This window comes from Chamaea fasciata, unplaced genomic scaffold, assembly GCF_029207755.1.
Source record: "Chamaea fasciata isolate MVZ Bird 193981 ecotype frontalis unplaced genomic scaffold, bChaFas1.0.hap1 SCAF_3, whole genome shotgun sequence".
Classification (NCBI taxonomy): Eukaryota; Metazoa; Chordata; class Aves; order Passeriformes; family Sylviidae; genus Chamaea; species Chamaea fasciata.
The window spans coordinates 76,324,332-76,336,263 of record NW_027094088.1 but is presented as its reverse complement, the minus strand read 5'-3'; the positions used below and the strand labels follow the sequence as shown (position 1 = coordinate 76,336,263).

General features: G+C 45.1%; 1 long non-coding RNA gene across 1 annotated transcript; it reads right to left on the bottom strand.

Annotated features, from left to right (window-relative positions):
• Positions 1–6,886: 6,886 nt before the first annotated feature.
• Positions 6,887–10,787, bottom strand: LOC136287120 (uncharacterized). The gene is made up of 2 exons (XR_010720072.1): positions 9,877–10,787; positions 6,887–8,909 (listed from the first exon to the last, which is right to left on the bottom strand). It is a non-coding gene; the product is annotated as an uncharacterized lncRNA (long non-coding RNA).
• Positions 10,788–11,932: the final 1,145 nt, after the last annotated feature.

Below are 11,932 nucleotides of genomic sequence, written 5' to 3'. Positions count from 1 at the left end.
AACCATCTTCTCTGTACTCTACTTCACTAAGGTCAGGTGAGATACTCAATCCTAACAATATATTCTTCAGTCAATGAACAAGCTTAAGGAACTTCAGTGTTTGAATCAATCTTCTTTCCATTAAAAGGGACGTTGGTTTCATCATGAAGGTATTTATTGATTTCTGAATAGGTCTTCCCCACCAAATGATGGAAGTGATTGTGGGAGAGCTTTTTGCTTTGACCTATTATGAGATAGCACAGGGGTGACAAGATTTTTTTTTTTTAGTATCTATTTTTAAATATTTGAAGTACCTTTTCCCTGAAAAAATCTTCGGTTGAGAGATGAGAATGCACTTGATATTGAAGTAAACAAGTCATACATGCGTTTATGCTGCACACATAAATGTGTGTGTGTACCTTGCTTTCACTAGCCTTCTCACCAGAAAAAAGACATATTTTAAAAGTCAATGTACTAATTTGAATCAAGATTGTGTATATCAGGACTAATAAAGGCCTCAGCGCTGACTGATTGTTCCGTGCTTTGAATTACACTTACAATATTTTACCCATTTATTTATTTATTTATTTATTTTAACAAACTGGTAGAAATTAATGTGAATGCACACATTTCTAATTCCTCTCTACATAGTTACTTAGCACTAAAATGATACCAAAATATCTAATGTTGTATGAATAAATCTTACTTTTTTTTCTGTACTTGTCTCTCCTTGTAGTTATTTGTTGGAATACCTAATGGCCAATTAGAAATCTATTTCTCTGACAGTTAAAATCTATAATTCATCAGATGCAATATGATAATTGCCTGTTCATAATCTCAAACATTGCACATCATTGAGGAAATGATTCCGAATTGTTTTCCAATTATAAATAAACTTAATTGCTTGTAAAACATACTGTCTCTTACAATCTCATACAAGCCGGCATTGGGAGCTAAGATGACACTACTTAAAGTTTTGCAGCTCATAATTTAGCAGTTTAAATGCACAGTTAAAACATTACAGACATACATCAAGGCCAATGGTGCTATTCATGCCCTGCAGTTGCATCATTTGAAGCTTAAATCAGGGATATGGTGATGATCATATAGAGACAGTTATATGCCTTGGGCCACAGTTTTCAACTCACTGACAAACATGGAGTTTCTTAACCTGCAAACTTCAGCAGACTAAAGGGAAAGTAAGAAGAAGTGGATTCATTTTTATTTTTCTTGATTGTTCTCTAGAGATTTATTAGCCATCAGAAAAGTATTTGAATGTTCTCAGCCTCTGAAGACTTATGTCTCATATCAAAAAACCACATAAACACAGAGTCAATTAGATTGGAAAAAATCTCTGAGTTCAAGTCCAACCTACGACTGAACACCACCATGTCAACTAGATCTTGGTACTGAGTGCCATATCCAGTCCTTCCTTTAACACCCTCAGAACTGACTCCAACACCTCCCTGGGCAGCCCATTACAAAATCTGTATGATCCCTTCTGTAAAGAAATTCTTCCCAATCACCAGATTAAACCTCCCCTGGTGCAGCTTGACTGTGACCTCTTGTCCTGCTGCTAGTTGCTGGGAGAAGAGTTCAACTCCTACCTGGATACATGTCACCCGTGAGCATCCTTTTCTCCATGCTAAATGATCCCAGTTCCCTCAGCTGTTCTTCACAGGATTTGTCCACCAGACCCTTCACCAGTTTCACTGTTGTTTTCTGGACCTATTCCAGTGCCTCAATGTCCTTCCTGAATCGAGGGGCACAGTACTCGACACAGCACTCGAGGTGCAGCCTCAGAAGTACTGAGTATAGGGGAAGAATGTCTTCCCTAGTCCTGCTGGGAACATTACTCCTGACACAAACCAGGATGCCATTGGTCCTCTTGGCCACCTGGGCACACGGCGGGCTCATGTTGAACAGGCTGCCAACCAGCATCCCCAGGGACTTTCCTGCTGGATCACTCTTCAGCCTCTCATTCCCCAGCCTGTAGTTCTGCATGAGGTTATTGTAGCCATAGTGTAGGACCTGACACTTGGTCTTGTTAAACCTTATGCTATTGATCTCAATCCATCCATCCAGCCTGCTCCGGTCCATCTGTAGAACCTTCCCACCCTCCAGCAGACTAACACTCTGACTCAACTTGTTGTCTACAAACCTACTAAGGGTAGACTCAGTGCCCTCATGCAGATCATCTATAAAGAGTGGGCCCAACCCTAATCCATAAGGGACACCAGACTGGATGCAGCATTATTCACCACCACTCTCTGGGTCAGACCATCCAGTCACATCTTAACCCAGCAATGAGTGCTCCTGTACAAACCATGGTGTGAAGGACTGTTAAGGACCAGCTTGTTTCACCATTGCCCAGTGAGTCAGGACAATCTGCATTTAAAGACCTGGTGTGAAAATGGGTGATCATCTGTGGGTAATGGGCCATGATAGCCCACAGTGGTGATGGTGAATATGCTCCTGCCATTACATGCGAACGACCTGTATGCGCAATAAATTGAGAGTACTGTGTGAACATCTTGTGGATACCAATGCCCATGTGGTGAACATGCCTTTGCAATAGTCCCAAGCTTAAGCAAAACTTCCCAGTCACCAATGTAAAGGGCCACTCATCTGGTATATAAGAGAATGTGCTGCAATCCTGGTAGAGCTCTCCCTACCATCAGATGAAAGAAGAAAGAATCAATGGGACGCCATTGAATCCATGGTGGTGACTACCACTTGCTTTCTATAATTTTTTTGCTTTTTACTGCTTTCTTGTCTTTCTTCTTTGCTCTCTTTCTTGATCGTAAATAAAAGTTAATTATCACTTGATCTTGTTTTTTGTCTTAATCTTGCTCCAGGTACTTTCAAATTTCCCTCCCCCTCTGCACATGCAGATTGGGACAGACACATGAAATATATCATGGGAGATGATGTTGAAGGCTTTGTTGAAGTCCAGGTAGACTATGTCCACAGCCTCATCCACTAGATGGGTCACCTGGTCATAAAAGAAGATAAGTTTATTCAGGCAGGACCTGCCTTTCCAAAACCCATGCTGTCTGTGTCCGTTCCCTTGGTTGCCCTATAGGTACAGTGTGATCATGTTCAGGATAATCTGCTCCATAGCTTTTCTGGGCAGCAAGTCAGGCTGATAGGCTTGTCATTCTCTGAATCCTCTTTCCAACCCTTCTTATAGATTGGTGTCATGCTGGCTGATCTCCAGTCATCTGGGACCTCCCCAGTTAGCCAGGGGAGGAAAGATAAATGGTGGAAAGCTGCTTAGTGAGTTCTGCTAGTTCTCTCATCACCCTAAGGTGAATCCCATCTGGTTCCATAGACTTGTGATCTTTTAATTGGCTCAGTAGGTCACTAGCTACTTCCTCCTGGATTACAGAGGATTCATCCTACTCCCCATCCCTGTCTACCGGCTGAGGAGACCAGCTGAGGGTAACCAGTCTTACTGTTGACATATCAATCTCTCCCAACAAAATCTGTATGAAGAAGCTGTGGAAAATGACATCTTTAACAAAGTTTTCCTTGCTAATCCAAAAATGTGTGCTACAGGAGCTACTTAGACACAAAATTGTTACTGTTAAAAAAAAAAAAAAAGAGAGAGGGGGTAGGATTAAAGTATTGCCTTTTCGCTCTGCATTTTCAATGAAAATTTGATACCTTTGTTGTGGTCTCTCAATATCCCAGGTAGTTGGTCAGTGTGCTAGGTCCTAATATTTCTATGATGAATATGTAGTAAGGTTGCTTGTTGCAAAGGCAGAAGTCCTGCCAATGCTGAAATGTGTCACAGACATCCTCCTCTTTTGTCTCCTTTTGAAGAATGAAAATCAGATTGCCCTGACTGATGATGTTGTTATTAAAATGTGAATCTTACTTCCTCTTTCAAGTGCCTGAAATGTGGAACTGTCAAAAGACCACATGGAAAATGAGCTAAAACATGTTAAACCAGACTATTTGCAAGCACAATCACAAACCAATCTCAAACAAAACAACCTCCCAGTCTGGAGAACTTTTGATTTTTTGGAGGCATAGGCTAAAACAAGAAATACTGATGCACAGAGACAATGGCAATCTTGCAAATGATTGCCTATCCTGTTCACTGGCAGAAGCTGCATGGTGAGTCATTCCTTAACTAAATCTTACCTCATACCCTGTAGAGGATATCATAAACTCCAAAATAAGGCATGTCTGAAGCACATATGTAAGAAAATCCACAAAAATGACAGAGATTTGTATACTTCAAAAATTTGTGAGTGCTCTCTCTCAAAAAGGAATTTTTTTTTTGCAAGTTCTCTGCATCAAATATTTGAGTGACATCACCCTCACCTCCACACTGTATCTGTAAATAAAAGCATACAGAATCATAAAATCACTTAGGTTGGAAATTTCCCTCAAGATTGTTGAGTCTGACCATTAAAGTAGTTAAGTCCAGCACTGAACCATGTCTGTAAGTGACACAACTTTTAAATACCTCCAAGGATGGTGACTCCACCACTTCCCTGGGCATCCTGTTCCAAGGCTGGACAAATCTTTTTCCCCTAACTTTCAGTCTAAACCTTCCTTGGTGCAACTTGGAGGCTGTTTCCACTTGTTTTATCACTTGTTATTTGGGAGAAGAGACATCACTACAACCTCCTTTCAGGTAGTTTTAGGGAGTGATAAGGTCTCCCTCGAGCCTCCATTTCTTCAGGCTAAACAACTCCAGCTCCCTCAGCTGCTCCCCATAAGACTTGTATTTAAGGCAGTCTGCTTTTGCTCCACCTGAAGAGAAAGAACACGGTTATTAACTAGTGAGAAGCAACAGCCTTTTCCCCTCAAATAACCCTAAGGGATCAAAAGAGAAATAAGTACAGCTATCTTGCAAAATGCAGCAACATCTCACAGTATATTGCTAGATTTGCCTTTTTTTTTCTGTACTTACTCTGCTGTTTCAATATAAAATACTTGTTTGTGAGGTGTTTTTCAGTATTCACTAAAAGAAACTCTGTAAGTCATCACAGTTGGTGTGACTGTGCAAATTCAGTTACAATTTCAAAGCAAAAAGGTCAGAATGAGATTACTACTCAAAGCATGTCATACAGGTGAGACAGGTAGGAATAGATACCCTTTGTTATAAAACCTGCATATTGAACATGGACACTATGTTCTGACATTTAAAAATATTGTTTCTTTTCTTCTCTACCATGCATATTTAACAAAACTCAATCTCATGAATATATGATTTACTATCTTCCAGTGATAACAGCAGAATGGAGAACATAAAGTATTCAAAAGAGCAGAAATGTGAAATATAAGGTTGCAGTCTCAGAAACATATCCTTAGCAGCTAATTACATTATTCAGAAAATCAGAATTCACAGAAGTAACGTACATTAAGTAAAACCCAAAAAATCTATAAAATATTACATGATTCAAAACATGGAGCAAATGAAAAAATATCCTACAGTCAAGGTGAAGTTCAAGCCTTTTACATATTTTGGGTATGTACTTAAGACTATCAACTTATTTCTTCTGAATGTGATAAGATAGCTGTTTACAAAAGTATTTCTTATTTTACCTTTCATGTTTTTCCTCTCAAAACTTTCCTGAAACTGCCATTCAATATGGCAGAATGAACAATTTATGCTTTTAAAGTCAGTTACAAAAAAAAAAAAACAAGAATAACAGAAGAAAAAATTCAATAACATTTTCTGACAAACCTATGACACCTTATGTTATTTTCATGAGAAGTGAATAAATTATAGAATGGTGTAGATTGGGTGATATTTAGTTCCAACCTCTTTGCCACAGGTAGTGACACCATCCACTAGACCAGGTTGCTCAAAGGAGTATCCAATAGGGACTTGAACACATCCAGGCATGAGGGATCCACAGCTTTGGACAACCTGTTCTGACCTGTTCTCGCACCACCCTCGCAGCAAAGAATTTTTTGCTAGTATCTAAATCTAAACCTACTCTCTTCAAGGTAAAAGCCATTCCCTCTTGTCCTACCTCTTCATGCCCTTATAAAGTCCCTCTCCATCTTTTTTGTAGCCTCCCTTCAGGTACTGAAAGATCTGCCTGAAGCCTTCTCTTCCCCAGGCTGAACATCACTGACTTTCTCAGCCTGTCCTCACTGGAGGGGTACTCCTTTCTTCTGATTATTTTTGTGGCTCTCCTCTGAACCCATTCCTGCTCCAATTCATGCGTCATGGACTTCTGTCAATCCATTTTCCCAGCCTCTGTTTATGCTTGGGATTGCCCCTACCCAGGTGCAGGACTTTGCGCTTGGCCTTGTTGAACTTCATGAGGTTCGCATCTAGCCCACCTTTCAAGCCTGACATGGTTCCTCTAAATGGCATCCCTGCCCTCCAGTGTGTTGTGCACACCACACAGCTTGGTGTCAGCAAAAATGTTGAGAGTGCAATCAATTCCACTGTCCAAACCACTGACAAAGACATTAAACAGTGCTGGACTGTCGCCCCAACTTTGCCTGCTTTTCAGAGTTTGCATTTTGTTCTCACGCAGCTTCAAGAAAACAATGTATATTTTTAGAATTTATCTTTTTGTTTACATATTTCTCCTCTGGGAGGAGAAAGGTGACTGAAGGTGGTCTTCACCAACGAAGTCAAAGAGGTGGCAACCTATGTAGCCAATCTTGTGCCTTCTGAAAGGATTGTATATAAGACAGAGTCAAAAAATTAAATATAGAACTTCCCTGCTGACCTTCTTGCTGCCTCCCTCATTGTTTCGTGACCCAAAGTGTGACATCTGGTGACGCCGATGTGTGCACTTGGTGACCCCACCGAGGAGCATCGGGTGACCACCCCGACGTGGGATTTGTGAGTTGCTGTGTGTCTGAGGTAACAAGTTGTTATAGAGAAATTTTAGCAACGAATTAACGAATTAGTCTGACACCGTTGCTTGTTCCAATCAACGATTTTATTGACTACAGCAAGCGTAGCAATAAGGCAATGCAGCGCTGGGCGGTAGGGGGATCACCGTCCCGCCAACTGCCGCGCCGGTCAGGTTCTTAGCTCTTTCTTTTATACAGTCCTGTTTCCGGCGTACGTGACTTTCTCTGCGCATGTGCATCACTGTTGCTGGGGTCTTGTTCTTCTTCTGCCACGTCTCAAAACTCAGAATCGCTGACTTCCTGGAAAATATTACTTACAACCGCAGGTTATGCAAGGCTATCTTTAGCAATCAACTCGTTACCCACATCCTGGATTTAATGAACAAACATATCAGTAACAATACCCCCCTTTTTCTTTAGGTCAATTTATGTTGTTCATTAAATCGCTTAAGCTCTTGTCTGCTCCACTCCAGTCCATCTCCCGTTTCTCTCTTCCTATCTTCTAAGTCTTACTTGGACTCTGAGTGCTTGCTTCGTGGCTAACATTTGCGAGTGATACCGGTCCTTCCTCCTCTAGTACTGAATTCGGTCCTACTAAGTGACTATCTGCTGGGGCTGATTCTTTCTTTATCATTATTAGGTTCCCTCTATCACGCCCAGGTTCCCAATGTCTAATTCCCCAATATTTTCCTGATAACCAGTCAGGGCTCTCTGGATTTATAACATTTATATACACATATTCACAAGTTCCTAAGTAGGAAATTTCTCCAGATGGTCCTAACCAATGCTTTGCACACCCTGTGGGACCAAATCCTGCTCTAATAAATTGATCTGCACCTCCCCCTGGAGTCCAATCGGAAGCAATAGTCTCGCAGCCCCAATACCCGCAATAATACTCCCCTGGGTAATTACAGTAGCTCTTTCCAGGATTTGAGGCCGGACACATATAAAACCCAGTTAAATTCAAAACTCTCCCGCACTGTTCTATGTTTGTCATGTTGCATAACCCAGCCTTAAAGGCTGGGGTCTGACTGGTCACAAGGGAGTCTAAAATTTTATGGTCATTCATACGAATCAAGGACCATTTAAAAGGCTGGTGTGTTTGACCTCTTGTCTGACTTACCCATAGGGATAATAATAGTAGTGACAGTAACAGTTGTCTACAGGTGGCTTTTTCATTGTAACAGTGGCTTGTTCCCATCTCAGTTTCCTCTTCCCCATTTGTTGCTTCAGTCCTGGGGCGTTTCATTCTCCGTGATCTCCTGGTTCCACCTATCCCATGGCGACTTCCTCCACAAGTTTCTTTCCCTCTGCCTCGCCCGTCGACTCGATTGCTGCGAGCCACGGGGAAACCCATCTTCTCGGCAGCAAGGATATTCTTCAGGAGGGGACTCGCCCTTTCTCTGGGGATCTTTGGGTATAGGTATTCCAGTGGTGGTCTTTCCCCAGTTATTATTGGTGCCATGAACAGGACTGATTAACAATATAGTTCGGAATTTATGTCTTCTGCCAATATTTCCCCCCCCAATCTTTAGAGTCTACTTGTAATTCCCCTTGAGCTACTTTCTGAGCCAATACTAAATCAGTAAGCCCCTGTTGAATTTTAGACAGAGGCAGCAAACACCTCTTGGGGGCCTGCCTCTGTGACAATGGGTCCACCACCTGTTTTCACAAACTAGACATTGGTAACATACAAAGGGGTAACAATTCCCATTACAATAAGAATCATTACATTTAATACAAACACAATCAGCATATATATTTCCCTTATGACCTCTTTCAAGCTCTAGTTGATATTCTATCCTAAAAGTTTTATATCAATATTTTCTATTCATCAAGAATGTCCTTTCTTAATTTCCTGTTGCAGTTCCCCGAGTGAGTTTCAACTTTAAATCTCCGGCTGGGCTGATGACCTTCCACCTAGGCTCAGGCACTGGTCCTTTTATACGACTGGCGTGAGTCCATCCCTGTTCTGCTGTACATACTGCTGTATTTGTTGTGAGAAGCACCAGATATGGACCATCCCAATGGGGCTGGAGAGTAGTTTCTTTCCAAGTTCGGATTAAGACCCAGTCTCCCGGTTGCACCTGATGTAGAGTAATATTTAAGGGTGGTCTCTGCAATATCTGCCCTTTTTCCCATAACTTCTTCCTAAAGGCCATCATCTCGGTTATATATGTTTTCATTTGTTTATCTATTATTCCGGGGTGGTCTCGAGGCATACCTGCATCATACGGCATCCCATACAGCATTTCAAAAGGAGATATCCCCAGATCAGATCGGGGCAGAGTTCTGAGATTTAACAAGGCCAGGGGGAGACACTTAATCCAATTAAGTTTGGTTTCTAAAGTTAACTTTGTTAGCTGTTTCTTTAATTCCCCATTAACTCTCTCTACTAACCCCGAACTCTGAGGATGCCACGGGGTATGTTCTTCCCATCTTATTCCAAGGGCTTCTGACAAGGCTTTAATAACTTTTGATACAAAGTGTGGTCCTTGATCTGAGTCTATACTTTCAGCTACTCCATACCTGGGCGAGTAAGCCAGACTGCAGAGTAATCGGCTCCTTCTTGATTGAAGGGTGTCTTATTGTGTACCCATTGATTCAGAAATCCCTGGACCCATAATTCTGAGGACCCATACCTGGGCCACCAGACTGCCTTGGAAATTTGTTGCCCTCCCCATACTTCTACACAAAAGTGTATCATTCTAGCTTTATGTTTATCTCCCGTGGTGGGATAAAATTTCCAATTTTCTAACATAAACCCCAACGGTGAATCCCTAGGGACCAGAGGGGGTCTCATGGGTGGAGGGGGCTTGCTTTTCCCCTGTCCCATCTTCTGGAATACCCTCTCTCAGCCGTGTGTGTACTCACTCACTTCCCCTTTTTCGTGGCCCAGTCCCTCGCGGGCGATGGGAAACACACTACTTAAGGGTCCGCACTCACTTGGAGAATCTGGCTGCCAGTTCTCCTCTCACTCACACGCACACACGTTGTATTCCAGGATCCCAACCCAGCCCGGACGGATCCCCTGCACAATGGGCAGTTACTTACGCGTCTCCTGCGTCTTCGTCCGGACCTCGAGTGCACCGAGTTTATAGGGTTTTCCTTGCCTTTTTGTTACAAATTTGGGTTCGTCGGTAAGAGCAAGATCCAGACTTCAGAACCAGAGGCCGCCTATACAGGCGGGGCGCCACCCCTAGTCCCTCTGTCGGATCTATATTCTTATCCGAGTCACGGCACCAAATTGTTATAGAGAAATTTTAGCAACGAATTAACGAATTAGTCTGACACCGTTGCTTGTTCCAATCAACGATTTTATTGATTACAGCAAGCGTAACAATAAGGCAATGCAGCGCTGGGCGGTAGGGGGATCACCGTCCCGCCAACTGCCGTGCCGGTCAGGTTCTTAGCTCTTTCTTTTATACAGTCCTGTTTCCGGCGTACGTGACTTTCTCTGCGCATGTGCGTCACTGTTGCTGGGGTCTTGTTCTTCTTCTGCCACGTCTCAAAACTCAGAATCGCTGACTTCCTGGAAAATATTACTTACAACCGCAGGTTATGCAAGGCTATCTTTAGCAATCAACTTGTTACCCACATCCTGGATTTAATGAACAAACATATCAGTAACACAAGTGGTAAGACACGATGGATTCCTCAGCTGATGCCCTCGTTTTGGACCTTTGGTTTGAGGTCCTAGAGAGGGAGGGAGCCTCTGTTCACGGGGAGGACTTCCAAGAATTGTTTTATTATGCTAGAACTCATGGTTTCTTTTGCAGCGCTCAGGCTGCATTTTCCACAAAAGAGTGGGAGTTTTTGGGTGAGCATTTGCTGCAGGTTTTTCTGCTGTTTGCAGCGTGGAGTTTTGGGGGTTGGTCATGACCTGGAAGAGACTGAAGTGCTGCTGCGTAATTTGCAGCTTTTCAGTCCTGGGGTTTCAGAGGATGGCTCCAGCCTGGTCCTTTCTCCCGGGCTAGGTGCCAAGGGAGATGGCGGAGCCGTTTCTCCTGTTCTAACCCCGCGGACGTGGCGCTGGAGTAGAGGGGATTTACCGCCCCTCCGCGCGTCCGCACCGCCGGCGGGGACACGATTCCGGCCCCACGCAGGCGCGTTAAGTGCGGAAAGTCTCCCCTCCCTCAGAGCAACCGCTGGGGAGGGTGTGCGGTCCGCGGAGCGGGCTCCGCCCGTGCCTGCACCCCACAGACGTCGGGGTGCGGGAGGATTCGAGACTTGCGGAAGTTCTGAAGGATCGGTGCCCCCGGCGCCGCCGATCCTCATGCCGCGCCGGCGGCGGCGGGAGGTCTCTTCCCCCCCCCCCGCCCATTTCCAGCGCTGGAAGCGCCAGAACGGGTTTGGATCGGACAGGAGGGATGGTCACAGCTGTTTGTCCCCATTGTGACAATTCTACCAGATATTTTCTGGAAGAGGACGGCGCCGATTCGTGCCGTCCTGGGGTGCCGAGCGAGGCGGCCCCGGACCCGTGCGGCGGGGACTCGCAGCGCCCGTGCAGCTCCGGGCGCGGCTCCGGGCAGTCAGACAAATCTGCCCAGAAAGGCACGGTCCCGGAGAGTGAGAGACCCGCTCCACAGCGGGCGGGGAAGCAGCCCGCCATCGGGGGCCGGGCGACTGGCCGGACCTTGCTGGGAGCGGTCCCGCACCCCCTCCTGCAGCCGCGGCTCGGCCGAGGGATGCGTGGGAGGGGTGGGGCTCGGGTGGCCTCCGCGCTATGCGACCTGCCTCTTCTGCTAGTTCATCTCCCCCCGCGAGCCCCCCTTCTTCCCGAGGTGCCCGCTGCACCCCCCCCAAGGCATCTCCCTCTGAATCGCCCGCACCTTTGAAAGCGGTGCTTGGCCGTGCTGCGGCCCCGCGGGACAAACTCCTCGCAGTGCCGCGCTCCCCCCCCCCGTGCTGAGTCGAAGCAGCGCTACACGCGCCGCCGCCGCCACCGCCAAGGCACCGGTGGATCCCGGCTCCGCGGTGTTCACTTTTAGAGGGGGCGGCATAGATGCCGACAGGCCGGTGTTGTCTCGTGGCAAGAGGTCCCGGGACGCCAGATCGCCTTCGGCTGGCCGTTGGATGCTGCCCCCGTGCCAGGTCACAGTCCACCCAC